This window comes from Lycium barbarum, chromosome 4 (genome assembly GCF_019175385.1).
Source record: "Lycium barbarum isolate Lr01 chromosome 4, ASM1917538v2, whole genome shotgun sequence".
Classification (NCBI taxonomy): Eukaryota; Viridiplantae; Streptophyta; class Magnoliopsida; order Solanales; family Solanaceae; genus Lycium; species Lycium barbarum.
The window spans coordinates 143,791,643-143,811,713 of record NC_083340.1 but is presented as its reverse complement, the minus strand read 5'-3'; the positions used below and the strand labels follow the sequence as shown (position 1 = coordinate 143,811,713).

General features: G+C 36.7%; 1 long non-coding RNA gene and 1 pseudogene across 1 annotated transcript; both read left to right on the top strand.

Moving 5' to 3' along the window:
* The first annotated feature begins 1,768 nt into the window (after positions 1 to 1,768).
* On the top strand, positions 1,769 to 4,550 carry LOC132638769 (uncharacterized). The gene is made up of 3 exons (XR_009581881.1): positions 1,769 to 1,973; positions 2,858 to 2,908; positions 4,267 to 4,550. It is a non-coding gene; the product is annotated as an uncharacterized LOC132638769 (long non-coding RNA).
* A 3,950-nt stretch (positions 4,551 to 8,500) lies between these two features.
* On the top strand, positions 8,501 to 19,076 carry LOC132636782 (aldehyde dehydrogenase 1-like; annotated as a pseudogene).
* Positions 19,077 to 20,071: the final 995 nt, after the last annotated feature.

Genomic DNA, 20,071 nt, shown 5'->3' with positions numbered 1-20,071 from the left:
AACACAACTCAAGAAGGGCCCTTGGGCCAAATCAAAGTGGAAGTCCTCCAAACGAATATTTTTAAGAAAACGTTTTCGGGTGACCTGACTTTGGGGGGAAAAAACTGTATTATAAGTTTGGAATTTGGAAAAATACCAGGAAATAGAAGTTGTAGATAATTGAATTAGCTTTCAATCCATAGGTCGTGGGTTCCCAGGTGACGTCGGTACATGGAGATATGGACGTTTTAAGGTCGAAAGGTCAGTGGGCTAGGCCAACCTCGGGACCAACCGGGTTGGCCCAAAAAAATAAAAAATAAAAATCAAGCCCAGGGGAGAGGGGTGGCCGGCCATCTTATGGCCCAAGCCCACAATTTTAATAATTTTCCATGTGCCAAATTAATATAGGGCATTTTACATAAATAGCAAACATTTGGAGTTTAATCAAACTGCATAGCTAATGTTTCAATATTTACGTTCTGTAGCAAATCAGCCTAGCTCCCACATGTGTATTCAATTTTTTTTTAGCTGTATTCATGAATACAATAATTTTTTTTCACTGTATTCATGAAATAACTATCTGCATTCATAAATTAGCTTGTTGTATTCATGAATACAATAAGTAAAAACTGAATACATATACACTGTATTCATTTTATTATATTTAAAATCGATTGTATACAAAAAAATATTCTTCAAAATACAGAAATAAAAATATACCCCAAACACAATTTTGCACTAAAAAAATAATGAATACACTCATAAAATACACCCCAAACACCGGAAAATTGAATACAAAAAAAATATTCTTTGTATTCACTAAAAATCAAACAAAAATTTAAATACACAAAAATAACAAAAAGAATACAATCTAAAAATAAACAAAATTGAATACAGTGAAAATGAAGCTCAGATCCGGTGACGGCGGTGACTGGCCGGAGCTCAGGTCTGAAGCTCAGAGTAGGCGGCGGCGAGATGGTGGTGCCACTCATGTTTGATTCTATTCTTCGTCCTTGTAACTAATATGGTGTGGTGTGTGCTACGTGTTTGCTGAAAACTATTGTTTAGCAAAGGTGATATGAAAGAGTTACAGTATTTTATGCCTAGTCGTAGGGTATATTTAAGCTACGGATATATTGGATAATAGTCGAAGCCTTTGGACTGTATTATCCACCATGCCCCTATCTTGTGTTAAAAGCAGACATGGAAAAAGTAACGAATGAAGAACAAATATGTAAAATTGTAGTCAAAATATAAATTCTAGACTTTGTTTGATTAAGCTCAGATCCGGTGATGTGTCAAAATATAATGAACTCAGATTTGTCAAAATATAAGCTCAGATCCGGTGACGTGGGCCTTCTTTTTTGCTTCCAACAATGCTCAGATCCATCGGTATTGACTCTTTTCCGGTATAGATCTGAGTTTTTTTTCCTTTTTGGCACCGGAGTAGAAAGGAAAAAGGGGTACCGCCAGAGAAGAAAGGGAAAAGGGGAAGGGGCTGGCAGTGACGGTGGTGAAGGGGCACGGCATTTCACCGGAGCTTCGGCGGTCGGTGGTGGCCGGCAGCGAAGCAGTGGGGAGAAGAGAGGGGCGAGAGATGGGAGGGTTAGGTTGGAATGAATAGTTTGATGGATATTCTATTTTTTGTGTGTGTATATATATATATATATATATAGTTACTAAATGTTAATACCCACTATATGTTTGTTATGTCATGTAGTTATTCCATTAATATAAGGGGCCATATATGCATCATTTATCCATTAGAAACTTCAAGAACTAAAACAAAACAAGAAGAGCAAAAAAAATGAAGAGCAATTTCGGCCATAGCTAGGGGAATTTCACCCCTCAAAATCTTCCTCCAAAAATTATTAGCTTGTGGTATTTCCACTAATTCAAGGGTCCTTTACAACTTGGTGTAGTTGTTTTGGAAGAAGGAGCACTTATTTCTTCAAGTTGACAACTTGTTCAAGTGAAGAAATTTATAGAAAAAGGTAAGAATCAATTCCTTTTTCTTATGTTATGAAGGTTTGTTTATGTTGTAGTATGTAGAAATGAGTGGAAATTATGGAAATATGGAAGTTTGCAAAGTGGGTATGTATGTGTGTAGAAGGATGAACCAATTTTATTTGTTATGTTAATTGTGTTGTTGAAGCCTTGTAATGGAAATGGAAGGAAATGGTTCAAGTTGGTATGGAAAATTGTTGAAAATGGTTATAGGAAATTATGTGATTTTAATGTAGTTTTTATGAAATTATGGAAGTGAAGTTCTAAATGTGAATTATTATGTTAGTTGGTGGATTTGGAGGGATGTAAGTCCATAATAGCATGAAAGATTGGTTGTTAAGTTGTTATGGGAAGTTTTGTGATTTTATGGTAGATTTATGAAATTGTGAAAATGAAGTCGTTAAGATGTAAATTATGATTATGGTTGATGAAATTGGAAGATGGAAATATGTTATGAATATGTAGATTGAAGATTAGAAGTTTTGGATGGATTATGGTTTTGGTGGAAAGTTTGTATATCTTGTGAATATTTTGCGGAAATGATATGAAATGCTTCCGAATTGTGTTGTAATGATCTTGGTTAGTAATGAATACGAGAATGTTGATATTGATTTGAAAATATGAAGTTGGAATGAAAGTTATTGCACTATGTTGGAAAGAGGACTAGTTATGCTATATTGTGTTGTGTAGTGATTGTTGTTGTTGTTGGTGTTGTTGTTGGGTTGTTGTTGAATTATTTTGGCCGAGTTAAATTCTCGGGGATGCTATATGTATAGGGGAGATGCTGCCCAAATTTCCGTAGACAAGTATGAATTAAGATTGAATTCTTAAAGGCTTGAAGTTGATATTTGGTAATTGTGACCAATTGTAGATTTTGAAGGAAACGGGAATTGAATTTGAACTAGCGTAAAGGGCGAAAAAGGTATGTAAAGCTATCCCGATTCTTCTTTTGGCATGTCCTAGGTGTACTAGGATCGGATTTGAGCCTCGGAAAATATTCTGTTCATCGGAATCCGCATTTGAAAATATCCCTTTTTCATTCAATGGAATTGAACCCTATAAGTATGTTTTGATAAAGACTTGTGTAAATTTTCGCAAATTGTCTAGAAAGTTATGAAATGTCCTTAGAACCTCTATAGGTGACCCCATAAGCTTAATATACGTAATTTGAGCCCACCGCTTCGTTGTCCCGAGGTGGGCCCACTATTTCCGATTTTACCCTTTTTGTGTGTTTATAACTTAATTTCAAGCGGTTCTAAAGGAAACGCCTTAACTACTCTTCTAACTACCAATGATACCTATTCTAAATACTTTATTGAATCTCTGTAAAGGTATGATATTTTGTGTCTCATTTAGTCTCCCACTATTCCCGCTTTGCCTTTTATTGTACTATTGCCTTATTTTCGAACAATATAAAATGAAACGTTTTAACTATCCTTTTAACTACTAAGGAAAATTGTTTTAATGATTCCCTCGAGTCTGGTAAACTATTTTGGAATATGAAAATGATCCCAGAAGGATTATTCTTCTGTAACTCATTATGACATACGACATACACTTACTATGATTCTGTCCGATTTCGCTGGTTTGATTTGTCATTCGATATGCCTCATTGAGTCTCTGGAAATATATGGTATTTTTATTGCATTTAGTTTCTCACTACTCCATTCGTGCATGCCTCAATGTTTCCCACACTGAGCCCGGGCCAGGATATGTTCTCAAGCGACTTCCACTGCATTGTTCGCCGTGCCTCGATGTGAGGGGGCAGGTATATATGTACATGGGTTGTGGAGTATGCTGTGCCATGTACACACATTCTGATATGATATGATCTGATATGGCCATCTGATATGATATGTTATGTTACGGGGTTATACCCTATTCTGCTCCTTATATGTTGTGGCACCAGCGTCAGGGGGTGACCACGTTCTGTTTGCCGAGTCCCTTAGCATGGGTCGGATATGATATGGTATATGTTTCTGTACACACTCCTCATGTTTTGAAAATATGCATTTGATACTTCGGATGTTACACTCACTCCTCTGTAAGTTTTGTTTCGGTTATGATCTTGTTCCGTGATGGGACCAGGTACGACATATGTTTTCAGCGAATACTATTTATGCTATATGATCAGCATTTTGCTAATCTGGATATTCAGTTCATTTTCTGTATCTTCTGCTTCGATTATGACTGTGTTTACTACGTTCCGTGCTTTACATACTCAGTACATATTTCGTACTGACCCCCTTCCTCCGGGGGCTGCGTTTTCATGCCGCGCAGGTACAGATGACAGATTTGCTGACCGCCTGCCTAGGATATCTATTCTGCTATTTTGGGAGTGCTCTTTTGTCCAGAGCCTATATGTTGGTACAGTCTGCTGCTATTGTATATATATATGCTATTCAGGGGTATGACGGGGCCCTGTCCCGTCTTATGATTCTGTTATGTTCTGTAGAGGTCTGTAGACATACATGTGTGGGTTCTGTATATGTTTTGGGTTGATATGATCTGTGAAAGCCTTATTGGCTTCCACGTACTATATCTGTTCATCTATGATAACTAGTAACGCCAACTGACTTTTATATTGATACATTCTGCTAATATGCTGATTTGGGTTATTGGGTACGTATGGGTGTCCAGCACGGACACTAGTCGCGGCCTACGGGGTTGGGTCGTGACACATTACGCTCAAAATCTTATGTATGGAAAAGGTATGAAATGTATACATCTCGCTCAAGATTTAGAATTTTGCTCACTATTTTTGTGTATAAAGTTCATATTAGGTTTCAAGAAAATGAATACAACTACAAAAAACTTTCATACAATATGCAAGGCTTAAAATTTCGCACACAATTTTGTGTATGAAAACTATATTAAAAATTTTGCCCACATATACACATTTCATGCACAAAAATTTGAGTTAATTTTTTAAGCCTCGAGCATTTTTTTAAGAAAATAAAATATTATTTTTCAAAAACTAAAAAAAAATATTTTTTAAAAACAAATAAAAAATTATTTTAAAAACAAATAAAAAATTATTTTAAAAAGAAATTAAATAATTAATTTTAAAAAAAAATATTAAAAAAAAAGTCAAAAGAAAATAAAAAAATATGACTGTTTCGTAAAATATCGTTATGTTTTGTAAATAAGAAAAACTATCTATATATTTTGTAATAAAGAGTTTTACGTATGTACCTATGTCATTTTCCCAAAATTTAACGTTGTATTGTACCAAAAGTGGCCTATATCTGAGACTCACAATGTAGGACTCACTAGAATCATATCATTGGAAAAGCTACAACAATTACAAACCCAAATCTTCAAGCTGCCATTCTATGGCAGGAAGATTTCATTTAGAGGTATCAAATCGACTAGACAATCTAAGAGAGTGTCAATAACAATACATAGTAAATTGTCACTTTCAAACTTTGACATGAGAGAGTTTTTCATAGCCCTAATTTACTCATTCACAACGTAATATATTACGAGAGATGTTAAAAGGGTGTTGGTTGCTCCATTATATACATGCTAATGGGTCTAGTAATTTTTAAATTTTGGTTCACATTCATGTTTTCGTGATCCGCACTTACAATCGAGCTATGTAAATCTTCATTTTCATAATATTATGATGAACAACGACATTAATTAGTAAGTAAAATGGAGATGTTGAAACCTAAAAGTCAAGTTATCTAATTACCATGAAGGGTTAAAAGGAAAAATTAACATGAAGTCATAAATCAACCGAAAATTCATGAGAAAATTATTCATCCCACAACCTGCGTCATTTATTCTTTTAAGTTTTAAGCTCATTTATTTCTACATTAACTGATAAACATTTTAAAAATTAATGATTCTCTAATATAAATTATCTAAGTTTCTAACAGGCTAACCTGCCTAAATACTTGTCACAAATATATTCAACTAAGTGTAATTGATGGAACTCGTATTTTTGCACTTTCATTTTGTCTATTAGTAGTCCCAGAACTCTTCATATTGAGACATTGTTGGATACTTCATTATATATTTTATTACAAGTCTTACAAGAAATGCTGATTTAAAAATAGATTAGTTCATCGCATGTTCCACTTTAAATAATTGAATACAAATCAGATCTTGTAAGATAATATTCGGGTACTTGTTTACCTTGTTCTTTTTCTTTCTTTCTAAATTAGCTTTAATGATCATTACAAGGATGGTCCATGACTCAATGAGTGACTAGCCTTGTTGGTTGTTGGCTAAATAAAAGATGAGTACGCATTGGAGCCCCGATTAATTTAATTCTGTAACGGATAAGACCTATTAAGGGGGAAGTGCTTCCTAGAAGGATTTTTTATTTTCCATTCCAGGGCTGATATTTACACCTAATTTAGTTAATTTGATATAAATTCAACATAAGTTAAGATCTTATTTTTATGTACAATAAAATGATTTTAAAACAATATTTTGAAAAGTCATATACATTATTATTGGTTAAGATTTATTATTCATTTTATTTTTATTTTATTTTTTCTTGATTATAAATTCATGCATGTTATTTTAATATTTGAAATTCAAAAATCCATTTAGTTTTTTACTTAAATTAATAGCTTTTGAGTAATAAATGAACTAGGTAAAAAGCTTATACGTGTCATATAATTATTGGATAAAAAAACTTATCGACACTTAATGGTTATAAATATATAAATACGTATTACTCTTTTTCAATGTAATACACAAGGAAAATTTCGGAGACCTCCCCTCACGTCTCGCTTCGTTTCAGTGACCTCCCCTCACGTTTGCAATATTACAGCTACCTCCCCTGTTTTAACTTTTTTGTACTAACTATTTTATTCTATTTATTACTCATAAAAAATAATATATCTGGACTGATTTGCCCTCATGCTCCTTTATTTTCTTTTCTAAATCAGGTAAAGTAGATCAAAATGCACTAATTTTGTATCGACATAAAGTGCTGGCATCGGAGAGAAACCAGATTTAGCGGACACTAATATCAAATTCTACTTCTACAATCACATACAAATATACCATATACGGCCATATAACCCTGTTCCAAGGAGAGAACAAAGAAGGGCTCCTTTTAATACCCGACGGAAATGTGAATAAGGAGCACAGTTTGCATAATCTACATCTGAAGCTATTTCTTGGCACAACTAGTAAATAAAGGAATATTATAGTACCTGTTCTTTGAGGGCAGAGAGCTCATTCAATGAGAGTAAAGAACAGTAAGCTTAGCATATGGATTTTTCAAGTAAAAAGCTACAATCTTGTTTCCCTTTTTAGTGTCAACCAAAAACACATTAAGATTTGGGTCATCTGTAGCACCACAACTAGGCATAGATGAAGTAGTTGAAACTGCAACAAGCTTTCCATCATCCCTTTTCTTGACTTGGTATGTAGCTGGTGATGGAGGAAAAAATGCAAATTTTGCTGCTAGCTGAGATTTACAACAACCCATTATTATTAGTATGATTTAGCTCCACCACCTTAGTAATAGCTGAATAATGGTCTCTACAGACCCAACTCAGGAATATTGCATGTGGTTGTTCTTGTTTGTATGTAAATGTAGAGGCAAAAACGGCAGAAAAAGGGTAAATGGGGGTTTCTTGAATTTTGTTTGATTATTGTAGGGGAGAAGAGAGAGGGAAAAGGAAAGAAGTTGAGATATACAACAACCCATCACAGTATCGCATGATGTGTTGCTGGACAATGGATTTCGCCGGAGAAGATGAAGCGTCAATGCAGATTTTGGTAGAGTAAGCTAGCGGAAAAGAGCATGATCTTAGGAGGGCAAATCAGTCCAGATATATTATTTTTTTATTAGTAATAAATAGAATAAAATAATTGTTACAAAAAAGTTTAAACAGGAGAGGTAGCCGTAATATTACAAACGTGAGGGAGGTCACTGAAACGAAGCGAGACGTGAGGGAAGTCTCTGAAATTTTCCCTAATACTTAATCATGATTAATTACTCTATTACTCATGCATTCCAATTTATATGACACTTTCCAAAATATTTGGCATAATTCTATATTTATGAACTTTGTCAGTATTTCGCGACAAATTCGGACCAACATTTTATGGAGCTCTCAATTGTATATATGAACAATTACTCTGTTTTCAGCTTTCTTCTCAGCCAAGTGGCCTAAATATTTGGTACTAATAGAAACCTAAAACCAAATCATGGGTTGCCTAACCAACTTACATATGTTGAATGTGTTTTGTATCATAAAATGTTACTATTAACATGAAAAATATTTTCTAATATTTGATGGGTGAATGAAAAATTAACAAGCCAAAAGTGTATTGGAAATTTACTCTGAAAAACTTCGTATCAAGTCAAACGTCATATAAAATGAAATGGCAGGAGTATTAAATATGTAATTAATGCTTCTCTTAGAGTCAAATAAACTTGATTAGGTGCAAATATTAGGCACATGCAAGTTTTAAATTTATTGATTTGGTGGCATTCTATGCCTATATATACCCATAATTCAGTGACAATAATAACAAGCCAGCTTCTCTTAAATTTTGGGAACCAAAAAATATGATGCGGTCTAAAGATAGTCAAGAATCCAACTTCAAGATTCCAAAGATTAAGTTCACACAACTCTTCATCAATGGAAAATTTGTTGATTCTGTTTCAGGTTCCATTCTTATCAGTTTTCCCTTGTCTCTATTTGTTTATCCTATTGAGAAGTCAGATGTTGGAATCCATGTTGCTCGGACTCTTCAAAAATATTGTTGCAACAGTCAGATCCTCCAAAATTTTGATGTTGGAATCTATGTTGTTTGAACTCTCCAAAAATGTTGTTGCACCCGTGTCGAATCCTCTGAATTAATTTATGGAGGATCCGACAGGCACACGACATTTTTGAATAGTCCTAGCAACATAGGTTGGAATAAAAACCAATTTCTCCATTTCAATTCCCCTTCTTAATGATTTTATACTATGACATTAAATCTCCATGATGGAAGGGGAAAACATTGTGGAAGATGTGGTGACACCCTTAAATTTAATTAGAGAGTAAAAAGGCCAAATATGTATAGGAGCTATAAAAATGGTGTTTAGAGCTGATAAACGAAGTGTTGAAACTGATATTACAAACAAATAGTTATGTGTCTAGATAGAGTATTCAAACGGATAATAAGCAAAAAGAGATAGCTTCTATTGAACTGAATTAGGAACAAGTTCAACTAGGCTTTAGAAGGGAATAAGGTATTCTCTCTGTTCCATTTTATGTGTAAGTCTTTTCTTTTCAACATATGCCAAGAAGAATGGCACATTTTATAATGTTAACTTTGATCTTCTAATGTTACTCTTAATGACATGAATTTCTGGCCACAGAATTTAACTGCATGTTTAATACAATATCTTTCAAAAGTCTTTCTTTCTTCGACTCTATGCACAGTCGAACGGGTTCACATAAAATGGAACTGAGGGTGTAATATGTTTCCTAGTGAGTTCATTTTGAAATGCAATGCGAGATACTAAATCTATGGACATTTACTCTGCAGGAAAAACTTTTGAAACCATAGATCCAAGAAATGAGGAGGTGATTGCAAGAATTGCTGAAGGGGACAAGGAAGATATCGATTTAGCAGTAAAAGTGGCACGTGAAGCTTTTGATCATGGCCCTTGGCCTCGCTTGGCACCCAAGGTATACAACAACAAATATCCCTCTCATTGACTATAAAGAGAAACAGATATCCAGATGTAGTACAATGAAAGATTTTCAAATATAGAAAATTGTTTTCTATAATTCTAAGTAGCACTATATTGATGGTCAATGATGAATAATGTCATTCTTATTTTGTTTATATAAAAAACTTGCGTTTACTGGCTAGTAAATTCCTTGTTGATCTACAATATGAAGAGCTATATGATGTTGTGTTGATGCATCTTTTGGAACATGAATGGCTGTAATTTTAAAGGTCTAGGAACTCATTCTAGGTTGGTCTGGTGAATAGACCATCATGTAAAATCATATTACTCGCCTTTGTTTCTGAAATGTTTAGTGTTTATAAACAAGGAGCATAAAGGATTATTGATATAATTTACCTCTACCTTCAGATGGTGTAGGAGCAAGATTGGTATCCTAACAGACAATAACACTGTAGTGTTTATCCTAATTACTAGTACTATATATATCAGTCCTAGAGGAGTTTTATTTTCATCATCAATTCTTTTCAGTCCTGTTTAAGAGGTAAGAAAAATGTAATTTCTTATCAAGATTAATATACTATCAGTTATATTTTTAATTTTAGCTTTAGCAAATCTATGATTGCCTGGACAGACTAGTCTACTCTTAGCCAACATTCCAAACTTGTCTCGATACTGACAGTTCAGTCAATGGGATAACTCACAAATTCCTATGTCATAAATTGTAACTGTTTTTATCTTAATTTCAAATGACGTATTTTCGTATTCATTTGGGAACTACGTAAGCAGGAGAGAAGAAGGATAATGCTGAAGTTTGCAGACTTAATTCTCACACATGTGAAGGAAATAGCAGCCTTGGATACAATGGATGCAGGAAAGCTGTTTAGTGCTGTTAAGACCGTTGAAATACCTAATGTAGCGGACGTTCTCTGTTATTATGCTGGTGCAACCGATAAAATTCACGGGATGACTCTCAAAATGTCAAGCGAGATACAAGGATACACGTTGCTTGAACCAGTTGGTGTTGTTGGACACATTATTCCTTGGAATTTCCCAACACAGATGTTTGTGTATAAGGTTGCCCCTGCATTAGCCGCTGGTTGCACCATGGTTGTTAAACCTGCTGAACAATCTCCTTTTTCGGCTCTCTATTATGCTTATTTGGCTAAGCAGGTATTCATCTACACTCAGAGGTGGATCCAAGATTTAACGTTCTTAATACCACTAAACCCCTTGTACTTGAGTAATTACGGGTTCAGAATCTAACGTTTCTTGAAGGTTTGTGATTTTTTACGTACTCCCTCCGTCCCAATTTATGTGGCACCATTTGACTAAACACAAAGTTTAAGAAGGAAAGGAGGACTTCTGAAATTTGTGTGGTTATAAATCATTTCATTAAGGGTAAAAGGGAATTTAAAGTTAAGTTGTTTCTAATTATAGAAAAATGACATTCTTTTTGGGACAGACTAAAAAGGAAAAGTGTGCCACATAATTTGGGACTGAGGGAGTATATATCCATATTCCCTGTCAAAAATATCGAGATCAGTTGATCCCCGTTGCTCAACTACTCCATCCGCCATCGTAATTTTATGTCACTGAATGCTATGTTTTCTATGTTGTTCACTTTCTTGAAACAGGCAGGAATCCCAGATGGAGTGGTCAACGTCGTAACAGGATTTGGCCTACTGCTGGAGCTGCACTTAGCTCTCATATATGGATGTAGACAAGGTAATTCCCAAATGTCCATGAAAGTTAAAAAAAAAACATAGAGAAGTGAAGCCAGGATTTTCACTAAGATGAGTCAAAATATAAAAAAAAGTAAGCATATGAAGAAGTCAAGGGGAATCAACATATAGTAGATATTCATTAAAAACAATTACCTATCTACTCAGTGTAATATTCCAGCGAAGGGGTGTCAATGGACAAAAGTGGATCCATCACGGGTAGTGGGGTATTAACAAAAGTTGCCATACTTCCGTTGCTAATGTCACCCTTTTATAATGTGTTCTTACAGATAAGCTTCACGGGGTTGACAGAAGTAGGACGCTTAATAATGCAGGCTGCAGCAACAAGAAATTTGAAACCTGTCTCACTAGAATTGGGAGGGAAGTCACCTTTTATAGTATTTGATGATGTCAATGTGGACAAAGTTGCACCTCTTGCTTTTGTTGGAGGAATATACAACAAGGTAAACTGAATTCCATCCTCTCCTTCCTTGTTATGTTCTCAATCGAATCAATAATATAGTGTTCTTTTCGCTTTCCATGAATTCCACGCTCTCCTTCCTTGTTATGTTCTCAATCGAATCAATAAAATGGTGTTCTTTTCGCTTTCCATTTTCTTTCAGGGAGAAGTATGTGTGGCTGGATCACGTCTTTTCATCCAAGAAGGAATTTATTGTTTGGATTGGAAAAGTCTTCTATTCATAATCGGAATAGAATTACAATAGGAGGAGCAACTCTCACACTCAACTATTACAAAAAACCAATCCTAAACTTAATACCTATATCTCACTCAAGTGTTTCCTTACTGTTTTTCTCTCTTACTCGTGGTTATGCTACAAATGATAGAAGGCTTCCCTATTTATAGGGATGAAATGAACCTATTGATGTCATTTGTGACTCAAGCAAGCACTTGACAATTTGCCAAATACAAGGAAGATGTTTTCTTCCTTAAAACAAGGAATATGTTTTCTTCCTCAAAACAAGGGAAATGTTTTCTTCCTTGTTTTCTTCCTTAAAATGAGGGAGATGTTTCCTTCCTCAAATTATGGGATGGACCCAACAAATCTCCCCCTCCAGTCCCATACACCTGAAGGAGAGTACACTGGCTTTTAGTTTGAGTGTATGCCGACAAGTTCTTTGCACAATCCGAACTTGTCTCTCGGTACCACCTTGGTCAGCATGTCTGCAGGGTTGTCGTTTGTGTTGATCTTGGAGAGCTTCAGTTCATGTTGCTCGACTGCTTCTCTGAGCCAGTGATATCGAACGTCAATATGTTTTGTGCGTGAGTGGCACCTCGAGTTTTTGCTGAGATCCATAGCGCTTTGAGTATCATAATGAATTGTGTATTCTTCTTGTCGGAAACCCAGTTCTTGAAGGAAACGTTTCAGCCACATAAGCTCCTTCCCAGCTTCAACTGCGGCAATGTATTCGGCTTCTGTGGTTGATAGTGCTACACACTTTTGTAACTTGGATTGCCATGACACAGCTCCCCCTGCAAATATGACTATATAACTCGAAGTTGATTTCCTGCTATCATAATCTCCTGCCATGTCAGCATCAGTGTAACCTTCCAAAATCGGCTTAGCTCCCCCATAGCACAAACACAGTCTGGATGTACCTTCAGGTACCGTAGTATCCACTTGACAGCTTCCCAATGTTTTCTTCCTGGATTTGATAAGTATCTGCTCACAACACCGACAACATGAGCAATGTCTGGCCTTGTGCACACTATTGCATACATCAAACTTCCAACTGCTGAAGAGTAGGGCGCTGCTTTCATCTTCTTCTTTTCTTCTTCGGAAGAAGGACAACTTTCCTTGCTCAACTTGAAGTGATTTGCTAGTGGAGTACCAACAGGCTTGGTATTTTTCATGTTGAACCTTTTGATCACACGTTCAACATATTCCTCTTGTGACAAGAACAACTTCTTTGCCTTTCGATCACGAATGATTTTCATGCCCAAGATATGTTGTGCAGGGCCTAAGTCTTTCATATCAAAGAACTTAGACAGATCTTTCTTCAAGTTGTTGATCATAGTTTCATCCTGGCCTACTATCAGCATATCATCCACATAGAGCAGAAAGATGATAAATTTTCCATCGGGGAACTTCTTCAAGTACACATAATGATCTGCAGTTGTTCTTTTGTATTGATGTTTCAGCATGAATGAGTCGAACTTTTTGTACCATTGCCTTGGGGCTTGTTTGAGACCGTAGAGACTCTTCCTTAACTTGTAAACGAGATGCTCTTTCTTTGGGATTCGGAAACCATCGGGCTGCTCCATGTATATTTCTTCCTCCAAATCACCGTGCAGAAAAGTTGTTTTCACGTCCATCTGCTCAAGTTCAAGATCCATACTTGCCACCAATCCGAGAACCACTCAGATAGACATCATCTTCACAACCGGTGAAAAAATCTCATCAAAGTCGATTCCTTCCTTCTGTTGGAAACCTTTGACTACGAGCCTCGCCTTGTACTTCACGATATTTTCGCTAGCATCTTTCTTGAGCTTGAAAACCCATTTGTTCTTCAAGGCCTTCTTTCCCGGAGGAAGTTTCACCAACTCATATGTTTGATTCTTTTGTAAAGAATTCATTTCTTCCTCCATGGCCTGTCGCCAATTGGATTTTTCACAATGAGATTGAGCTTCTTGAAAACTCTCTGGCTCCCCCTCGCTGGTAAGAAGGATCCATTCTGTTGGCGAGTATGACCTTTGAGGGATTAACCCTCGTGCAGAACGTCGAACTTGATTATTTCCAGCTGCGTCTTGGGGTGAAGGCTCCCCCTGCTCAAGAATTTATTCGTTTTGATCATCATCAACATCTGCCGGATCAATGTTTTCTTGTTCATCATGGACATTATCACGAAGTTCCTCGTTGTTGAGAGGAATGTGTGGTGATTCAGGGACATCATCTGGAGCATGATAACTTCGTTGCTTGTTAACTGTTGGAGCACACTTATGAAACTGGTTTTCATGGAACACGATGTCTCTACTTCGAATCACTTTCTTCATTTCGGGATCCCACAGCCTGTATCCGAACTCTTGATCTCCATAGCCGATAAAGATACACGGAGTTGATCTGAGATCAAGCTTCTGCCTCAACTCCTTGGATACATGCACAAATGCCTTGCACCCGAACACTTTCAAGTGAGAATATGAAATATCTTTCCCAGGCCATATCTTTTCTGGAACTTCAAAGTTCAATGGGACTGAAGGTGACCTGTTTATAAGATAACAAGCTGTCAGAACAGCTTCGCCCCAGAATGGCTTTAGCAGTTTAGCCATACTGAGCATGCATCGGACTTTCTCAACAATAGTGCGGTTCATTCTTTCAGCTACACAGTTATGTTGTGGTGTTCGTGGCACCGTTTTCTCATGTCTGATCCCATGTTTAGCACAATATGCCAAAAACTCCCGGGAAGTGTACTCGCCTCCATTGTCGGATCGGAGGCAAATCAGCTTCTTTCCAGTCTCCCTTTCTACCATAGCATGGAATGTCTTGAAACGATCAAATACTTGATCCTTCGATTTGAGACAATAAGCCCAAACCTTCCGTGATGCGTCGTCGATGAATGTCAAGAAGTATTTGCTACCACCAAGAGATTCTTCTTCAATGGGTCCACACACGTCAGAGTGGACAAGGCTCAGCAACTCGGAACGATTCTTTCTGCTGGAACTGAAAGAAACTTTATGTTGTTTCCCAAATAAACAGTGATCCCAGGGATCCAAAGTTACGTCTTTATCTATTGAGATGGCTTCTTTCTTTGCAAGAGTCGTCAATCCATTCAGACTCATGTGGCCCAATCGTCTATGCCACAAGTTTGGTGATGTCTCTTCTTCAACTGCATTGAGACTCGGTCGATACAACTTTACATTGGTTTTGTAAAGAGTACCACAAATATGTCCTCTAGCAATAACCATAGAGCCTTTGGAAAGCTTCCATGTACCATCCTTGAACAGATTTCCATACCCCTGTCGATCCAGAGCTACTCCTGAGATCAGATTCAATCTCAGATCCGGAACATGACGAACCTCTTTCAACACAAGTGAGCTTCCATTGTTGGTTTTTATGTGCACATCACCAATGCCAATAATGCTCGAGAAACTGGTGTTTCCCATCTTCACAACGTCGTGGTCTCCAGATTTATAAGTACTGAACAAATCCCGGTGTGGAGTGGCATGGAATGATGCAGCAGTACCAATCACCCACTCAATATCATTTGTGCCCACGTGTAGGCATGCTTCCTCTCCGCATGTAACAAGTGCAATGTCTGGTGACACGGTGACCATGGTCTCACCATCTTCCTTGCTCGAACTCTGGTTAGTTTGAGGCTGCTCCCGTTTAAGCTTTCGACACTCCACCTTCTTGTGTCCATAGTTGCCACTATAGTTACAATAGCCCTCGAACCAAATGTTGGTATCGACGGACTTTCCCCGCTCTCGTGATCTCCCTCGAACTTGAGATCTTCCTCTACTTTGACCTCGACCTCTACATTTGCCTCGGCCTCTTCCTCTACCTCCGCTTCTACCTCCGTTGCGTCCACTATTTTCAGAAACAAGGGCATATGATTGATCTACCCCGGCTTCTTTTCTTCGCGATTCCTCATTTATTAAGGCGTCCGTGACCATCTGCATGGTCACCTTACCATTGGGGGCGGAATTACTAAGAGTGACGACAAGAGTCTCCCAGCTATCAGGTAGAGAACTTAGGAGCAAGATTGCTTGCTCCTCATCTTTGAGAACCCATTCGGTTGCACTTAGCTGGTTCACGAGATCTTGGAACTGACTTGTGTGTTCTGTGACAGAGGTACCGCTACGTAGCTTGTGATTTACCAATCGCCTCATCAACAATGTTTTATTTCGAGCCGTTTTTGCTTGGTACACGCTCCCAAGCTTTTCCCAAAGTTTGTAAGCACTCGTTTCCTGCGCGACATGATGGAATACACTATGGTCAATCCACTGTCGAATTTGTGCGACCGTTTTCCAATTCATTCTTGCCCATTCTTCGACTGTCATCTTGTCGGGTTTGGCACCTTTATTTTCGAGCGGCTCGGCTAAATCCTTCAAATTTAAAAAGTCCTCCATACGAGGTTTCCACATGTTATAATTTGAGGATGTTAGCGGAATCATGGTATCCGATGATGATTTCTCCATGATAAAGTGCACCTAATCTGCTTGTACTGGACTGTGGAAGCAGAATCAGGCAAAACGGGACTCACGGTTGAATCCGGAATGGTCGAAAACCTAGGGCACCGGTCTGACCAATCTGAAAACCGGACAAAAACAGAGTGAACCGGGCTGCACTAGTTCAAACCGAACCGGGCCGGTTTAACCACTGGCTGGTTGAAAGAGTCAACAAAAGGATGATGTGGCAATTGGACTTTGACCAGATCTAGTTCTGGTCAAACTGGTTGGTTTGGACAAACGGGTTGGTCGGATCGGGTTGCTCCGGTCGTTTTCTCCGGCGAGCTGGTGGCCGGAAGGTGGCAGAGCGGCGGCGGCGATGGTGGACAGAGAAACTTTGACTGGACTAGGTCTTCCGGTGGTCAAAAAATTCCGAAAAATATATATTCAGAATCCTCGGAACGAGATCTTTCTAATGGTATACTCAGAGCACAATTTTGGGACAAAAATTTTTTGACTGAAAATTTTACGAAACTTTAAAAGATTGGCCTGGAAGATTAACCAAGCTCTTGATACCACTTGTTAGGATTGGAAAAGTCTTCTATTCATAACCGGAACAGAATTATAATAGGAGGAGCAACTCTCACACTCAACTATTACAAAAAACCAATCCTAAACTTAATACCTATATCTCACTCAAGTGTTTCCTTACTGTTTTTCTCTCTTACTCTTGGTTATGCTACAAATGATAGAAGGCTTCCCTATTTATAGGGATGAAATGAACCTATTGATGTCATTTGTGACTCAAGCAAGCACTTGACAATTTGTCAAATACAAGGAAGATGTTTTCTTCCTTAAAACAAGGAATATGTTTTCTTCCTCATAACAAGGGAAATGTTTTCTTCCTTGTTTTCTTCTTTAAAATGAGGGAGATGTTTCCTTCCTCAAATTATGAGATGGACCCAACATTTATGACAAATTTGTCAAGAAATTGGAGGAGATGGCGAAAACATGGGTGGTTGGCGATCCTTTTGATGCAATTACCCGTCATGGACCACAAGTATATATTTGAAATTTTATTTGCTATCATTTTCTTCATTCACCATCTGTCCTCTAACACACAGTTTACCTGGTGCAGATTGACAAAGAACAGTTTGAAAAAGTACTTTCATACATTGAACATGGCAAGAGGGAGGGGGCAAAATTGCTAACAGGGGGCAATGCATTGGATAGGAAGGGTTATTTCATTGAGCCAACTATATTCATTGATGTTGAAGTAAGCATTTTTAAATTATCATTGTTGCATTTGAATGCTGAGATGAAATATACAGTATGTTACTTACATCTTCATAATTCTTTTGGCAGGATGATATGACAATTGCAAAAGAAGAAATATTTGGACCTGTTTTGTCAGTAATGAAGTTCAAGTAAGTTTTTTTTTTTTTTTTTTTTTTAAATCAAAACAAAGTACTATATCAAGAGCAACGATGTAAATAAAATAGAGCAAAACACACGAATAATAATGAAAAAAATACCACAACCCAAAAACGAATATCAAAATCTGAATTCGGTGCGACTAGGACAAAATCACCAGTCATTGTTACTGCCATTTCAAACTAAAACTTAAACAACATAAAACTAAACACCATTAGGAACTGTGAGATACATTTTACTTAGATCTCTGCCTCATCTTTCGGCGCTTCCTCTTCAATCTCCTCATACGCTTCTTCTTCCACTTAGCTCTCATGTTGAATTGGTGATGATTAAAGAGTTTTCTTCACTTTTTAGAGTGAATGTATGACAGAAAAGCGGCAGTGTGATAAGTTCAAGTAAGTTGATTCCAATATTAGCAGTCATTTTCTGTTAAATACTAAGGTTTTCAGCATATCTTTATACAAAGGCAGATGCAGAGTATCAGTATCGGGTTCATCTGAACTTAGTACTTTTGATGAGGAGCAAAAATTTATGTGTAAAAATCTACAAAAATTGCAATAAATAATAGATATGAACCTGTAACTTTAAAAATACCATGGATTCAATGTTAAATATCTTAAAAGTTGAACCCATAAGATTTAAATCCTGGATGCGCCTTTGTCTTTATATGGTTAGTATTTCATCGTGTGATGAATTGCAGGACGGTAGAGGAGGTTATCAAGAGAGCTAATTGTACAAAGTATGGACTAGCAGCAGGTGTAATGACCAATGACTTGAACATTGCCAACACAGTTTCAAGATCGATTCGAGCTGGGGTTATCTGGATTAACTGTTACTTAGCTTTGGACCCGGATTGCCCATATGGAGGGTACAAATGTAGTGGCTTTGAAAGAGATTTGGGAATGGAAGGACTTCATAAGTTTCTTCAAGTTAAATCTGTAGCCACTCCCATTTACAACTCTCCTTGGCACTAAATTTGTAGACGTTGTGTTCAAGAAAGGAAATATATTAGTGTCGTAGTATCTCATGTTATACATGTATACCAGACAATAAAAACTTGTTCTTTGAAGTACATCTTTTTGGGTGTTTTAGTGCCTTCGGATTTTTGGCTATAGAGAATTCAGTTTGACAGTGCAAGTGTTTCAACTTGTTCAAATATAGAATTGACATTGTTTAAGCGTGGCTGAGTTAACTCCAATGCAAGAAGAAATGCATATTCCTTGGAAATGATCTTTAGAAATTCAATGACTCTTCGTATTGTACCAAAAGTTGCCTGTATCCAAGATTCACAATGTAATTACTTGGACTTACTAGTATCATAATCATTGGAAAAGTTACAACAATTACAAACCCAAATCTTCAGGCTGCCATTGGATGACAGGAAGATTTCATTTAGAGATATCAAATGGACTAGATAATCTAAGAGCAGTAGCGGAAACAACATTTTTATCAAGGAAGTTCATCATCTATTATATATATATATATATATATATATATATATATATATATATATATATATATATATATATATAAATTGACCTTATATGTACAATGTGCTTTTTTAGCAAAGGAGGTTTGAACATACTTATCACTTTCAGGGCTTTGACATGAGAGTTTTTCTTAGCTCTATAGTTTCTCTTCATTCACAATGTAACAAGTTACGAGAGATGTTGAAGGCGCTGGTTGCTCCGTTATATTATGCATGTTAACGGGTCGAGAATGGTCCGCACTTGCAACCGAGCAATGTGAATCATCCATTGCATAATATTATGATCAACAACAACATTAATTATTAAAATGGAGATTTGAAACCTAAAAGTCAATTTATTTATCTAATTACCATGAAAGGTAAAAAGGAAAAAGTAACATGAAATCATAATCAACCAACTAAAAAGAGAAATTCATGAGAAAATTAACAGCCTGTTTGGATTGGCTTATTTTAGGTGCTTCTTAGAGCCCGTTTGGATTGGCTTATAAGTTGCTTATAAGTTGCTTAGAAGCTGTTTTCAGCTTTTTTGAGTGTTTGATTGGCCAGCTTAAAGTCATTTTGTGCTTAAAATAAGCTCAAAAAATAATTGGGCCCATTTGACTTAGCTTATCTAAAGCAGCTTATAAGCCAAAAAAAATAAGTTAGACTACCCC